This window comes from Heterodontus francisci, chromosome 13 (genome assembly GCF_036365525.1).
Source record: "Heterodontus francisci isolate sHetFra1 chromosome 13, sHetFra1.hap1, whole genome shotgun sequence".
Lineage (NCBI taxonomy): Eukaryota > Metazoa > Chordata > Chondrichthyes > Heterodontiformes > Heterodontidae > Heterodontus > Heterodontus francisci.
Window position 1 is genome coordinate 28,612,835 of NC_090383.1, and position 16,868 is coordinate 28,629,702.

The following is a 16,868-nucleotide window of genomic DNA, read 5'->3' on the forward strand; positions in this document are numbered from 1 at the left end:
CTGAACACAGATGAGCTACTGAATACTTGTAAATATGCAGACACTATAGAGTAGCAGTGACAAGGCTCAATGATCCATGAGTATAGTATGCCAATTCATAAAACATACCTGGAATTCATTTAGATTCTTAGCACATAAATGAAAAACAAGAGGTCAGAATTATGGTTCAATGAGGCTACAATAAATTTCCAAAACAAGTACACAAAAAGTACGAGAATCAATAAATGCATTCACCCTTTCAATATCCAAGTCTCTGAGGGTGACACAAAATGTATGTTAAAATAAGTTTGATTCTCATAATAGGAACAATAATTGGTTTTCAGCATTTGTTGAACCACCAAGAAGCATACTTGTTCACATTTGGCATTTTAACTGTTCCCTCCATACTCTAATTCCTCCTGCTAGCAGGATTCATTTTCAGTTTGGATACTAATTATACTTCTGCATGTGTGGTTCATCACTAATTACAGAATCATAGAATGATGCAGCAGAGGAGGCGGCTAGTCAGCCCATCGTTCCTGTGCTGGCTTTTTGAAAAACCTATCCAATTAGTCCCACTCCCGTACTCTTTCCCAATAGTGCTGCAAATTTTGCCCCTTCAAGTATTTATCCAATTTCCTTCTCAAAGTTACTATTCTTTCAGGCAGTGCATTCCAAATTATAACAACTTACTGCAAGTTGTTTTCCCTCATGTCACTTCACCTTAAATCTAGTTAACAAAATTTCTGCCACTGGCAACAGTTTCTCCTTTCACTCCATCAAAGCCCTTGAGAAAATTCTTCAGAACTACTTTGATGCAAGCATTGAAATAGTTTAAACCAAACATTTATAGTATCTAATATTTTATGGAGTCACACAGTTTTGATCATAGAGTCATAGAGTTATACAGCACAGAAACAGGCCCTTCGGCCCATCGTGTCTGTGCCGGCCATTCTAATCCCATATTCCTACACTTGGCCCGTAGCCTTGTATGCTATGGCATTTCAAGTGCTCATCTAAATACTTCTTAAATGTTGTGATGGTTCCTGTCTCTACCAATCCTTCAGGTAGTTTGTTCCAGATTCCAAACAACCTCTGCGTGAAAATTATTTTCCTCAAATCCCCTCTAAACCTCCTGCCCCTTAATTTAAATCTATGCCCCCTAGTTTTTGACCCTTCCGCTAAGGGAAAAAGTTTCTTCCTATCTATCCTATCTATGCCCCTCATAATTTTGTATATCTCAATCAAATGCCCCCTCAGCCTTCTCTGCTCTAAGGGAAACAACACGAGCCTATCCAGTCTCTCTTCATAGCTGAAATGCTCCAGCCCAGGCAACATCCTGATGAATCTCCTTTGAACCCTCTCCAGTGCAATCACATACTTCCTATAGTGCGGTGACCAGAACTTTACACTGTACTCCAGCTGTGGCCAAACTAGCGTTTTATACAGCTCCATCATAACCTCCCTGCTTTAATATTCTATGCCCCGGCTAATAAAGGCAAGTATCCCATATGCCTTCCTAACCACCTTATCTACCTGTGCTGCTGCCTTCAGTGATATATGGACAAGTACACCAAGGTCCCTCTGCACTTCCTAGGGTCCTACCATCCATTATATATTCCTTTGCCTTGTTCTTCCTCCCAAAATGCATCACCTCACACTTCTCAGGATTAAATTCCATTTGCCACTGCTCCACCCCTCATACCAGCCCATCTATATCGTCCTGCAATCTAAGGCTTTCCTCCTCACTATTTACGACACCACCAATTTTCGTGTCATCTGCGAACTTACTGATCATACCGTCCATATTCACGTCTAAATCATTAATGTACACTACAAACATCAAGGGTCCCAGCACCAATCCATGCGGTACACCACTGGTCACAGGCTTCCAATCGCAAAAACAACCCTCGACCATCACCCTCTGCCTCCTGTCACTAAGCCAATTTTGGATCCAATTTGCAAAATTGCCCTGGATCCCATGGGCTCTTACCTTCTTAATCAAATTCCCATGCGGGACCTTATCAAAAGCCTACTGAGGTCCATGTAGACTACATCAACTGCTTTACCCTCATTTACACATCCAGTCAACACCTCGAAAAATTCAATCAGGTTTGTTCGACACCATCTCCCCCTGACAAAGCCATATTGACTATCCCTGATTAATCCCTGCCTCTCCAAGTGGAGATTAATCCTGTCCCTCAGAATTTTTTCCAATACTTTCCCTACCAATGATGTTAGACTCACTGGTCTGCAATTACCTGGTTTGTTCCTACTACCCGTCTTGAATAATGGTACCACATTCGCTGTCCTCCAGTCCTCTGGTACCTCTCCTATGGCCAGAAAGGATTCAAAAATTTGTGTCAGAGCCCCTGCTATCTCCTCCCTTGTCTCACATAACAGCCTGGGATACATCTCATCTGGGTCTGGGGATTTATAATTTATCATCTATAATTCACTGGGCTCTAGCATGAATGTTTGAATGTACCTCGACAGATTGACAACTGATGCTTTCGCTTGGTGATTAAAACCTTCTTACCAACCTAATGGCATTTCAGTTACCAACATATAAATATCATGCAGACCCCCACCTGCCAAGAATGAGGCACATTGGTTTTGTCATATGAACATTGATTTTTAACTGTTACTGGAGCGAGGAAATGACTTGAACAGATCAGCCATGGCTGGAAAAAACACTTGTCTACACAAGCACCATCTGTTAGTATGCAAAGGACCATTCCCTGACACAGTCAACCCGCAATGGATGTTGATCACTGGACAGTGAGGGGGCGGGGAAGCACATTCCAGGGCCTGCTGCGGTGATGCAATCCACAGGGGCCAGGACGGGCTGGACCATCTGGCCAGATGACTAACTAGCTGTTCCAGGGATTTTTTGAACTAGCCAGAGTGAGTTTGAGCAGAAAGATTGTTTGTTCCTGGACTGAGAAGATCTCTCCTGTCTGCTCCCATCTCTTTCTCAGAAGCCTCTGAATCTAATGAAGACACATGATCCCCAAGAGAGAAAAGTCTTCTGCAGCGAACAAGGTTTAAGAATAACACTGGGCCCCAACAAAAAGCAAAATCTACCTACAATCAAGGACTCTGCAGTGAGTTCGAAGAACCGTAACAAAATCTCTTCAGATATTGTCTCCAATTTTTTCACTTTATTTTTCTTCTGCTCTTTTCTATCTCTATTTGCATGTGTGTATCGCATATGCATGCTAGCGTGGGCACGTCGTGTATCCATAGCATCAACCGAATTAGAGTTTAAGTTCAAGTTTAATAAATTTCAACTTTTCTTTAAACTTAAGAAAACCTGTTTGTGTTGGTTTCTTTGCCTTATAATTGGAAAGCAGTGAACAAGGATTCACCAAGGGGAGCTCAAAACACGGTGTGTTTAAAAATAAAACCCCGTTGCGGTAAGACCAGGTGAAGACTGAGAGGGACCCCTAGATACTTTTCCCACCTGGTCGTAATATAAATATAAAATTAAATCCAATTGGATTAAATTTTCAGGTGATATTAAAATAAGGGACAGTTGAACCTCATGAGGCAGCCCAAAGAACAACAGAAGGACCTAGACAGAATTCTCCAAGCGGACTGAACCAGGGTCAGTTAAATTCAAAAATACGTGCAAGGCATGACAGTTGAAGAAAGAATGGATGGCTCATTCAATTAATGGTATGAAGCTCTCTCCTGGACCAAGCACTGGGAAAGATAACAGATTCAATGTTGGCCTTGTCCAGTGAGTTTAAAACATGAATCAACAATGCAAACAGGAGGATGAACTATATTGCCCTATCAGTAGTCGAGTTTAAGAATGAGGCTATTGTGCTGAACTGTATGGTGCTCTGATCAGGCCACAGATTGAACATTATAATTAATGCTAGACAACAAGTCATACAGGAAATATACAAACCTTGGAGGAAGTTCAGAAAAGGGCCACAAGGCTGATTAATAGTGTCAGGGAACTGAATTATAAGAGAAACCACAAAATATGCTTGAACTTAAGAGCCTTGAAAGGTATTCAATGAGAGGGAACCTTATAGAAATAAAAGGTAATAAGATGAATAGGAAATATAAATGCAAAAGACTAATTTAAGCGAAACCAAAACTGTCAAACAAGGAAACATAGGTACAAATAGGTAAAAGGCAATGTTAAATTAATATCAGGAAGCACTTCATGCAGACAGTAAATAATAGCTCAGGTGACTTTTTGAGACAGGACTGTGGAAGGAACAATTCTGGAATCAGAGACAGATGCTGTAACAGAGTTGGCGAGGCGGTTGGGGGGAGAAAATCAATTGGTTCTGTGGAAAGACAAAGTAGGTGAGCAGAATGTTTGCTCAGATCAGTTGTTGCCTTTGTGATAGGCAATATTTTTAGTGCTATGATCAAAACTATTAACACACAATTCAAACATTTGAGGTTAGAATTTCCACTTTTGGCACATAGCCACAAATTGTGCTCAAAATTGTGCCAATTTTTCCAAAGTTAAGTTGTGGGTCAAGTTTTTGCTCAAACTCATTTGCATAATCACAAACAAAATCTTCCATGAAGCAGGGAAATTAGACAGTGTTTGAGAACATAATTGTCTATTTCTTTTCCCTTGCATTAAAATTATTCCTGATGTATTTCAGAGTAGTAACTCGGTGCAGTTTTATTAATATAGCTGAAATTGGGTTCATCACAAAAAATAAGCATTTGTCATAATTGTGTATTCTCCCACACCTGAGAAACTTGATTTTAAATAACTGAAAATGACTTTAAAAAAACTATATAGAACCAGTTACCAGTTTCATTGTTGTACAGGTCAGGTTTCTTAATAAGTAAATATGTTATAATATTTAAACACTTTAAAAAAAAAAGGTGCCCGCTAGTGCCTTTGCACATTAAAAGCAACTTAATTTGAATAACCTCCTCAAAGAGTTGCAAATGGGTGCAATTGGCAGAAACTCAGCATGCTTATTAGTTCAATCTGGGGACATGGGTAGTTTTATAGACAGGGCCAACTTTCAGCGCGATATTTTCAAAAAATGAAAGATCATAGAAACTCGATTTGCGCTGGATGTAACTTGCATTTGAAATTCCTCGATCTTTTATGCTGCCTGGTAGAAACTCTAACCTTAAATCTTTTCAAGCTATTTTTTAAATAACAAAGTACAATTCATCAATTTATTATAGAGTAAAACCAAGGCCTTGTATGCTCTTGTAAGAAAAAATATTATTGCCACAGCCATTCATACAAAGATACCAAGCAAGATGGAAGGGTTAGAGTCAGGTTTCTGAAGTCAACTATAATTTTCTAGCTAAAATCAACAAAGGTGCACCAAGAGAAGACACCCCACCTAAATGGATTGTTTGCTGAATGTGCATCATCTTTTGTAGATGGAAGGATACCAATCAAAAGAAGCTGTACAGAGGCAAGCGTTATAGGAAAAAGTGGGGAAAGAGAAAGGCAGCGGGGGTGGGGGGGAAATCAATCCAGGCAAGAGTTGAGTTTGTTATCACTGTGCCTATTTGTTCAGTGCTTCAGACCAGAGAAGGAATACCATATTACTTGTTGTTTTACATGGAGCTATCTCTGCAGCAATGTTTCTTCGGAGTGATTTATAAAATTACACAGCCTGTCAGCCTGCAGACAGCTCCTCTGCACTAAATCCTAGTTAAATGCATCTGTAAGACAGTCTAGAGTTAGACTAACTAAAGCTAAAGTGATATACCAGGTATGGTATCTTTACTACATGAACCCACTGTACATAGTATATACCAGAGAGGTATCATCATCAAATGTAAAAAGTTAATGTGCTATGTATTTGTAAAACAAGAATTTTACATTGCTTTCCATGGCAAAAATGTATTGAAAATTAAGAGTGGAGAAGTGTAATGACAAAATCATTTTGTAGTGAATTACTCATCTTAGTAACTCAGTATCCAAAAGGAAGGATTTTATACATAGATGCACACATTCCCTTGAAAATAGAATAAACCCATCTAAAAGCAGTTAATTATTTTTTTGAAATCAAACACTTCAGATACAAAGGGACAAATACTAACATACCAACGTACTAACCAGAGATGCCCAGCTAAATTATCCAGTTGAACCCAATTTTCTCTATTCAGCAGGAGGGACTGTCTATCCCATCTTGTGTTGCCTGCGAAAACACTCCTGGCCTGCAAAAGCACTTCACACTATAAAGTCGAAGTAATCGTCTGCTGAGTCATACTGGGATAAGAAAGATATTTAAAGGGAAAACAGGCTGGGTGACACAGTGGACAATATTAATATCCTTTTACTCTAGGACGAGAGTTCAAATCCAGCTCCACCAAGGTGATGGAAATTGATCACTCACTGTTAGTTGGTGAAGGTCAGGTGTGAAATGAATTTGAGCAATCTCAATCCAGTTCCTAACACGTACCACACTCACAATGTAAGACTGGCTATATTTCAGGATGCGGCATATTGTCATACTTATGAAAAAAAACTGGTATAAGTGGAATTGTGACAACAGTGCAGCAAGAGGTTTTTTAATTTAATATAATTTTGTTTATATTTTGGATTGAAACAACAAAAAAATTCAGTATAAATAGCTAGAATGCAGCCCAGTTTGCACATCACCATCATCACAGCATGAATGTTCCAATAAGATTCAAACTACACCTCCTGTAAATAGCTCAAACAGAAAATAATATTGCTATAATAAAAACAAGAAATGCTGGAAATACTTAGCAGGTCTGACAGCATCTGTGATGAGAGAAGCAGAGTTAACGTTTCAGGTCAGTGATCCTTCATCAGGTAACGCATTCTTTTGCTTTTAATAATATTGCTGTGTTTTGCTCCTAGATAGGTTCGGCATTCTGCCCAACATTATTGACTTGCGTCAGAAGGCTATGAATTCAAGCCCCACTCCAGGACTTCAACTGCATATAATCCAGGACATCACTTTAGTGCAATGCAGTAAGCGTTGAATGTGCTGTCATCCAGGTAAGAAGTTAATCAAAGGTCTCATTTGTCTATGATGAGGATGTAAAAGCTTCCATGGCACCATTAAAGGAGGCAGCGGAGCTCTCCCAGTGCTCTGGGAATGTATTAATCCCTCAACCATCACTACCACCAAATGAGACCAACTGGTCATTTATCTCACTTTAGAAGAAGGAATTTTCCTCCACACAAGATCAGATGGCAGGTTGTTCAACCTTGCCCGTCTTATAGCAAAGACCAAAGTACGGAAAGTCCTCATCAGGGAACTCCTCTTTGCTGATGATGCTGCATTAACATCCCACACAGAAGAGTGTCTGCAGAGACTCATCGACAGGATTGTGGCTGCCTACAACGAATTTGGCCTAACCATCGGCCTCAAGAAAACAAACATCATGCGACAGGACGTCAGAAATGCTCCATCCATCCATCAATATCGGTGACCACGCTCTGTAAGTGGTTCAAGAGTTCACCTACCAAGGCTCAACTATCACCAGTAGCCTGTCTCTCGATGCAGAAATCAACAAGCGCATGGGAAAGCCGTCTGCTGCTATGTCCAGACTGGCCAAGAGGGTGTGGGAAAATGGCGCACTGGCACGGAACACAAAAGTCCGAGTGTTTCAAGCCTGTGTCCTCAGTACCTTGCTCTACGGCATCGAGGCCTGGACAAAGTATGTCAGCCAAGAGTGATGTCTCAACTCATTCCATCTTCGCTGCCTCCGGAGAATCTTTGGCATCAGGTGGCAGGACCGTATCTCCAACGCAGAAGTCCTCGAGGCAGCCAACATCCCCAGCATATACACCCTACTGAGCCAGCAACGCTTGAGATGGCTTGGCCATGTGAGCCGCATGGAGGATGGCAGGATCCCCAAGCACGCATTGTACAGCGAGCTTGTCACTGGTATCAGACCCACTGGCCGTCCATGTCTCCGCTTTAAAGACGTCTGCAAACGCGACATGAAGTCCTGTGACATTGACCACAAGTCGTGGGAGTCAGTTGCCAGTGATCGCCAGAGCTGGCGGACAGCCATAAAAGCGGGGCTAAAGAGTGGCGAGTCAAAGAGACTGAGCAGTTGGCAGGAAAAAAGACAGAAGTGCAAGGAGAGAGCCAACTGTGTAACAGCCCCAACAACCAATCTTATCTGCAGCGCCTGTGGAAGAGTCTGTCACTCAAAAATTGGCCTTTATAGCCACTCCAGGTGCTGCTCCACAAACCACTAACCACCTCTAGGCGCTTACCCATTGTCTCTTGAGACAGGGAGGCCAAAAAAGAAGTTGTAGAACCTTTGTGTGCGAATTGGCTGCTGCTTTCACCTACATGTTAATAGTGACCACGCGTCAAAAAGTAATTCATGGTTTGTGAAGGACGTGAATGACAGAAACTACCTATATTCCCTGATTTCAACAGAGGCTTTTTTATCTTGAATAAAAATGCAAAGGGAAACCTCCTCCTCCCAGCAAAGTATCTCCATACTTTGCCCTGAAATAAAAGTATCTGCCTCAACTTTTCCTAAATGTCATGATAGAATCCACTAACCCTGCATATTTTTGAGCAACTCATTCAGCCAGTGATTGTGTGCACAAATAATTCTTTTAATTGCTAGACTTGGGCAAAAGATTTTTGGACATTTAATGATGCGTTATTCTGCCTGAACATTTCGGTACTTTTAGCTTTGACAGTCATCCCAATAAACATACTTTTAATCATGGATAAAAAAAAAGGGCTGAACAACCTATTCCTTCATCTTCCTCCATATATTAAACAGGCCGATTTTGTTGCCAAATACTGAAAGATCCAACATATGATGGGTCTCCAGATGAAAATTCCCATCTTTGGTCAATGGTTGTTTGGACAGCTCTCCAACCGTTATGGAAACCACCTGCAGGAATTATGCCTTCTTAAAAGCGGTATGAATGCTAACCACTGCACAAAAAATTGTAAAAGAATTCCAAAGACAATCAGCCAAAAGCATCTTCTCAGCAGAGTGATTAGTTCTTCCAAAAGTAACATACTTAAGAGTGACATTGAGCCTACAACACAGAACAGGCCATTCAACCCAACTGATCTATGTTGGCATTGATGCAGTGCATGAGCCTCCTCCCACCCCTCTTCATCTAACCTTATTAGCATACCTTTCTATGCCTTCCTCCCTCATACGTTTATTCAGCTTACCCGTAAATGCACCTATGCTATTTGCCTCAATTACTCCTTGTGGTAGCGAGTTTCACTTTCTAACCAATCTCTGAGTAAAGAAGTTTTTCCTGAATTCCTTATTGGATTTATTAGTTGCTACCTTATATTTACGATCCCTAGTTTTGGACTTCCCACAAATGTCTTCTTCTACATATACTCCATCAAACCCTTTTGTAATCTTAAAGATCTCTATGAGGCTCGCCCTTCTCTTTTCTACAGTAAGGAGCCCCGTCCTGTTCAATATTTCCTGATAGCTATAGGTTATCAGAACAGAGAGGCTGTACCCAAGAAAAAATTTAAAATATGCACTTATTCCTTCAATTGCAATTCAGAATTCTGTATCATCGGAATGAAATTTATCATTGGAAAGGATGTCACCATTAAAAAGCAGCTGATTAAATCCCTCCGTTTTATCTAACGGTCTCACATTTTACAAACGATCATTCATACACTTGAAATTGAAATTGTGCCCCATACACCCAGGTCTAGGTAATTAACATAGATCCAGAAAAGTAGGGATCCTAACCCCACTATATACCTTCCTCCAGTCCGAAAAAACAATGTTCACCACTATTCTCTGTTTCCTGCCACTCAGCCAGGAAAAGGTTGAGAGGAGATTTGATAGAGGTGTTCAAAATCATGATGGGGCTGCACAGTGGCACAGTGGTTAGCACCGCAGCCTCACAGCTCCAGTGACCCGGGTTCAATTCTGGGTACTGCCTGTGTGGAGTTTGCAAGTTCTCCCTGTGTTTGCGTGGGTTTCCTCCAGGTGCTCCGGTTTCCTCCCACATGCCAAAGACTTGCAGGTTGATAGGTAAATTGGCCATTAGCAATTGCCCCTAGTGTAGGTAGGTGGTAGGGAAATATAGGGACAGTTGGGGATGTGGTAGGTATATGGGATTAGTGTAGCATTAGTATAAATGGGTGGTTGATGGTCGGCAATGACTCGGTGGGCCGAAGGGCCTGTTTCAGTGCTGTGTCTCTAAAACTAAAACTAAAAACAGAATAGGTAGGGAGAAACTGTTCCCATTGGTATAAGGGTCGAGAACCAGAGGACACTGATTTAAGATAAATGGCAAAGGAACCAAAGGCGACATGATGAAAAACCTATTACACAGTGGGTGGTTAGGATCTGGATGCACTGCCTGACAGTGTGGTGGAGGCAGATTCCTTACTGGGAGGTTTGCTAGTGCTGTTTGGGGGTGTTTAAACTAATTTGGCAGGGGGATGGGATACAGAGTGGAGGTAGAGTAGGGGGTGATGCACAGCCAAATATAAAAGAGAAATTAAGTCAGTCTGGAAGGCAGAGCAAACCTGTTAAGACACAAGCGAATAATGCAAGGCTGGATTGCATATATTTTAACGCAAGGAGTCTTACAAGTAAGGCAGATGAATTGAGAGTGTTGATTAACACTTGGGAATATGTTTAGTTTTTAGTTTAGAGATACAGCACTGAAACAGGCCCTTCGGCCCACCGAGTCTGTGCCGACCATCAACCACCCATTTATACTAATCCTACACTAATCCCATATTCCTATCACATCCCCACCTGTCCCTATATATTTCCCTACCACCTACCTATACTAGGGGCAATTTATAATGGCCAATTAACCTATCAACCTGCAAGTCTTTGGCATGTGGGAGGAAACCGGAGCACCTGGAGGAAACCCACGCAGACACAGGGAGAACTTGCAAACTCCGCACAGGCAGTACCCAGAATCGAACCCGGGTCCCTGGAGCTGTCAGGCTGCAGTGCTAACCACTGCGCCGCCCGATGTCTATTGCTATCACATAGACATGGTTGAGGGAAGGGCAGGACTGGCAGCTCAATATTGCAGGGTATAGAATCTTCAGGTGTGACCGGGGGTGGGGGGGGGGCGGTGTAAAAGAGGAGGTGGCATTGCTCGATTGATCAAGGAGTCAATTACTGCAGTAAGGAGGGATGATATCTTAGAAGGTTCCTCAAATGAGACCATTTTTTGGGAGTGTACTACAGGCCTCAAAACAGTCAGGGAGAGATAGAGGAGCTGATATGTAGGCAAACCTCAGAGAAGTGTAAAAATAATCAGGTAATAATAGTAGGGGATTTCAACCTCCAATATTAACTGGAATAGTCTTAGTGCAAAAGGCTTAAAGCAGGCAGAATTCTTAAAGTGCATCCAGGAGAGCGTTTTGAGCCAGTACGTAGAAAGTCCTACAAGAGAAGGGGCGTTACTGGACCTAATCCTAGGGAATGAGGCTGGATAAGTGGGAGAAGTGTCAGTGGGGGAACATTTCGGGGATAGTGACCATAACTCTAAGATTTACGGTAGTTATGGAAAAGGACAAAGATGGACCAGAAATAAAGGTACTGAATTGCAAGAAGGCCGATTTCAATATGATAAAACCAGAAATGGCCAAAGTTGACTGGGAGCATCTACTTGTAGGAAAGTCTACGTCAGACCAGTGGGAATCATTCAAAAAGGAAAGAGTGAGAGTTCAAGGTCATCATGTTCCCGTAAAGGTGAAGGGTATGACCAACAAGTCCAGGGAACCCTGGATGTCAAGGGATATAGATGATTGAATAATGAAAAAAAAAAGAGGCTTATGGCATATTCAGAGTGCTGAAAACAGCGGAGGCCCTAGAGGAGTATAGAAAGTGTAGGGGGTTATATAAAAAAGTAATTAGGAGAGCGAAGAGGGGGCATGAAAAAACACGGGCAGGCAAAATAAAGGAAAATACCAAGGCGTTTTATAAGTATATTAAGGGCAAGAGGATAACCAGGGAAAGAGTAGTTTCCATTAGGGACCAAAGGGACAATTTGTGTGTGTGCGGAGCCGGAGCACGTAGGTGAGATTTTAAATGATTACTTTTCATCTGTGTTCACTATGAAGAAAGACGATATAGGTATAGAGATCAGGCAGAGGGATTGTGATATACTCGAACAAATTAGCATGGAAAGGGAGGAGGTATTAGTGGTTTTAGCGGGCTTATAAGTGGATAAATCCCCAGGCCCAGATGAGATGTATCCCAGGCTGTTTTGTGAGGCAAGGGAGGAGATAGCAAGGGGCTTTGACACTAATTTTTAAATCCTCTCTGGCCACAGGAGAGGTACCAGAGGACTGGAGGACAGCAAATGTGGTACCATTATTCAAAAAAGGTAGCAGGGATAAACCAGGTAATTACAGGCCGGAGAGCCTAACATCGGTGTAGGGAAACTATTGGAACAAATTCTGGGGGACAGGATTAATCTCCACTTGGAGAGGCAGGGATTAATCAAGAATAGTCAGCATGGCTTTTTCAGGGGGAGATCATGTCTAACAAACCTGATTGGATTTTTCAAGGTGGTGACTAGATGTGTAGATGAGGGTAAAGCAGTTGATGTAGTCTACATGGACTTCAGTAAGGCTTTTGATAAGGTCCCGCATGGGAGATTGGTCAAGAAGGCAAGAGCCCATGGGATCCAGGGCAATTTGGCAAATTGGATGCAAAATTGGCTTAGTGGCAGGAGGCAGAAGGTGATGGTCGAGGGTTGTTTTTGCGATTGAAAGCCTATGACCAGTGGTGTGCTGCAGGGACTGGTGCTGGGACCCTTCCTATTTGTAGTGTACATTAATGATTTAGAAATGAATATCGGAGGCATAATCAGTAAGTTCACAGATGACACAAAAATTGGTGGTGTCGTAAATAGTGAGGAGGAAAGCCTTCGATTACAAGACGATATAGATGGGCTGGTATGATGGGTGGAGCAGTGGCAAATGGAATTTAATCCCGAGAAGCGTGAGGTGATGCATTTTGGGAGGACTAACAGGGCAAGCGAATATAAAATGGATGGTAGAACCCTAGGAAGTACAGAGGGTCAGAGGGACCTTGGTGTACTTGTCCATAAATCACTGAAGGCAACAGCACAGGTAGATAAAGTGGTTAGGAAGACATATGGGATACTTGCCTTTATTAGCCGAGGCACAGAATATAAGAGCAGGGAGGTTATGAAGGGGCTGTATAAAATGCTAGTTTGGCCATAGCTGGAGTACGGTGTACAGTTCTGGCTGCCACACTATAGGAATTATGTGATTGCACTGGAGAGGGTGCAGAGGAGATTCACCAGGATGTTGCCTGGGCTGGAGCATTTCAGCTATGAAGAGAGACTGGATAGGCTAGACTTCTTTTCCTTTGAGCAGAGAAGGCTGAGGGGGGGGGGGGGGGGCCTGATTGAAGTATACAAAATTATGAGGGGCATAGATAGGGTAGATAGGAAGAAACTTTTTCCCTTAACGGAGGGATCAATATCCGGGGGGCATAGATTTAAGGTAGGGGCAGGAGGTTTAGAGGGGATTTGAGGAAAATCTTTTTCACCCAGAGGGTGTTTGGAATCTGGAACACACTGCCTGAAGGGGTGGTAGAGGTAGGAACCGTCACAACATTTAAGAAGTATTTAGATGAGCACCTGAAACGCCATAGCATACAAGGCTACGTGCCAAGTACTGGAAAATGGGATTAGAATAGATAGGTGTTTGATGGCCGGCATGGACACGATGGGCCTGTTTCTGTGCTGTATAACTCTATGACTCCAGGATTCAATTGTGGCTTTCAAAAGAGTATTGAATAATTATCTGAAGAGAAAAAGTTTGCAGAGCTCCAGAGAAAAAGCAGGTAAGTGGAACTAGCCGAGTTGCTCTTACAGAAGGCCAGCACAGACATGATGGACCAAATGGCCACCTTCTGAGCTGTAATCATTCTATGGTTCTATGATACTATGATACTGGCTTCTAAGTGAGCACAAATGGGCTCTGCTGAGAATGGATATGGGTCTAGGCGAAGGGAGGCTCCTGGAACCAAAAAGAAAGGGTAAGCTTGGAAAAAAAAAGATCGGCCTTCAAATACAACGAGCTGAGTGGACCACTTTGGGGTCTTGGTGGAGGAAGGAAGATGGGAAAATCCTCCTCTCCACAATGCTATCGATGATAGGGCTTCCGGAATAATGCGGTTCCTGGGTGCTAGAAATGTGTCCCGGCTGGCACACCACCATTGACCCTGCAAACTCCAATGGTGTTAACACTGGAGGGCATGGGCATGATCCCAACAACAACTATCGGGACTATGAACTACAGATTTTCAGGGCCTTGGATATTTTATTTTCCACATGCACAACCTCCCCATGACTGGCCAGTTATTTTCAAACAAGGTTAACAGTGATGATTTCATTTCAGTTGCGATAGTGTCTTAATTACTCACCAAAACGCCAAATTATCCAGCTTAAATGACAGTGTTACTCATGATGTTATCTTAATGCATTCAAAAACCTTACTGCACTCTGGCAACACTTTAATATTGCTGTGTGTATTAGGCTTCAGACACCATGGCGTAAATATGGCATTTCAGAATATACATTTTTCTCCTCCAATCCTGAAGGGACTTCCGAAATTCAGAAATATTATGTCAGCAGGGTTGGTTTGTTGTTGCACTGCCATAAAGTTAGCATGCAACTGAATGAAAGGTTTTTGGAATGATAGTAATTCTCCCTTGGTCGATGCTGACTCACCCTGCAGTACAGCTCTTCTCTGGCATCTTATCCAAAAGGTCATTCTTTCAGCATAAACAGTGAGCGCTGACAGACTATTTCACCCTGGAGAACATCAACCCAAAGTAGAGAGGGGCACACATACACTCCAAAAGAAATTACTCCACCAAAGTCACGTGTAGTGCCTTTTTACTACACTGGCTGAGATCAGATGACTCATCGCAAACTATGAATCAAACTTAGGAGCTTCCTATTCTACTTAGCCCACAGCATTCACACAAATAATTACAGAACTGTACTTCCATAAACTGTGCTTTCACTACATGAGGTATCAAATATACTCCTTAACCAACCGACTACAGCCACACAAATTAAAATACAAAAATTAACAGTTAGCATCCATACTTGAAGGTAATGGAAGGTAACGAGCAGCCAAGTATTATTGGCTGACATTTATTATTAAATTTCAAGAGGTGTACCACCATCTCAGAACAGCTGGGTTTAAAGCTATTCAATTTAACGGCTGGATTATTGAATCATTTCAATACAGAATAAAATGGGTCAATAGATGAAGGTCGAGTAAACATTCATTTCCAATCTGCTTTGCAGCTTTTTGGATGACAAATCTCAGCATAACTTGAATTACCAGTAAGATGAAACAATGTAAATACACATGAATCAAAATAGCCATCCCTTATCTTAAGGACAGTCCATCAGAACAGGTCTTGTTTTACTCCATCCTAGTTTCATTAAAATTTGTTCTTATTCTGTTCATAGAATTAATAGGAAAAAACATGCTGTCCATGTTTAGTAAAAATGATGAATTTCCTTTTCTGTCAATGCAAAAACACAATCATTAATGAGTGAATTCTTCTCATTAGAAAAATGTATGCTTAGCTATTATTTTTTTCATACTCTTGATAGCACTGGAGAAAAACAGCAATATTTTAAAACTTGTCTACTTGGTCATTTTGAAATGCAAAGCACTGATCAATGATGGAATTGGCTAATGCCGTCACCATGCCTGTCTGCTGGAAGTGAAGCATTGGGCCCCAAAAGATACACCTTTTACATCTAACAGACCTGATAACTGCATTTACAGGGATATGAGTCATTTTGAAGAGCAAGGAGCCCGACCCGAGTCTCTTTGTCCCATGCTACGGGGCAGTACAGTGGCTTCAAACAACGGCTCGCTTGATAGATACAGATGAGGACCCATCAGCAACTTAGCCATCTAGAAAAACCTAATTGTTTCCAGCTACCCCTATCCTTAACTCCATCCCTATCATTTTATATATTTGTTTCTATAGTAATTAGAAGGCCTTGAAAATTATGAAGGGGTTGGATAAGGTCGACAGGGAGATGTTTCCACTTGTGGGAGACCAAAACTAAGGGCCATAAGCATAAGATAAACATTAATAAATCCAGTAGGAGCAAATTATTTCCCCAAACAGCAGTAAGACCAAGGTGTAGGGGAGGCAAGTAAAATAGATGCATTTAAGGGATAGCTGGATAAGTACATGAGGGAGAAAAGAATGCTAGGATATGGTGATAGGGCAAGATGAAGAGGGACGAGAGAGGCTGCTGTGGAGCTTAAACATCAGCATCGACTAGTCGGACCGAATAGCCTTTTTCTGTTTTCTAGACTCCAAAACCCAAACGCAATCAGTTTTCATTTAATGAACTTCGGGAAAATGGCTGAGGGTATATACTTACAAACTGAAATCTAATATTTGGCAAGCCACTGTGTAATGTTCACTTCAACAGCACAATAAAGTGAGACAATGTATCTAATGTTTTCCACTACCTTCCAAAAAAGTTTAATACTTTCTATTTTGAACTCAAAATTTAGTGGCATTGTCAGTCAGCCAAGAGCTTACTAACAAGAAAAACTTACAGTTATAAAGCACTTTTCACAGCCAAGGGACGTCTCACAGCGCTTTACAGTCAATGAAGTACTTTTGAAGTGTAGGCACTGCAGTAATGTAGGAAATATCACAGCCAATTTCACGCAAAACAAACTCCTACAAACAGCAATGTGATAAGGACCAGACAATCTGTTTTTTTTGTGATGTTGATTGAGGGATATATATTGGCCAGGACACCAAGGATAACTCCCCTAACTCTTCTTCAAAATAGTGCCATGGGATCTTTTACATTCACCCAAATAGGCTAATGGGGCCTATGTTTAATGTCTCGTCTCAAAGACTGAACC

At 41.7% G+C, this 16,868-nt stretch overlaps 1 protein-coding gene across 8 annotated transcripts in view; it reads right to left on the reverse strand.

Annotated features, from left to right (window-relative positions):
* LOC137376310 (KH domain-containing RNA-binding protein QKI) overlaps window positions 1-16,868 on the reverse strand; it is a 646,128-nt gene that overhangs the window by 419,678 nt on the left and 209,582 nt on the right. The window lies entirely within an intron of this gene.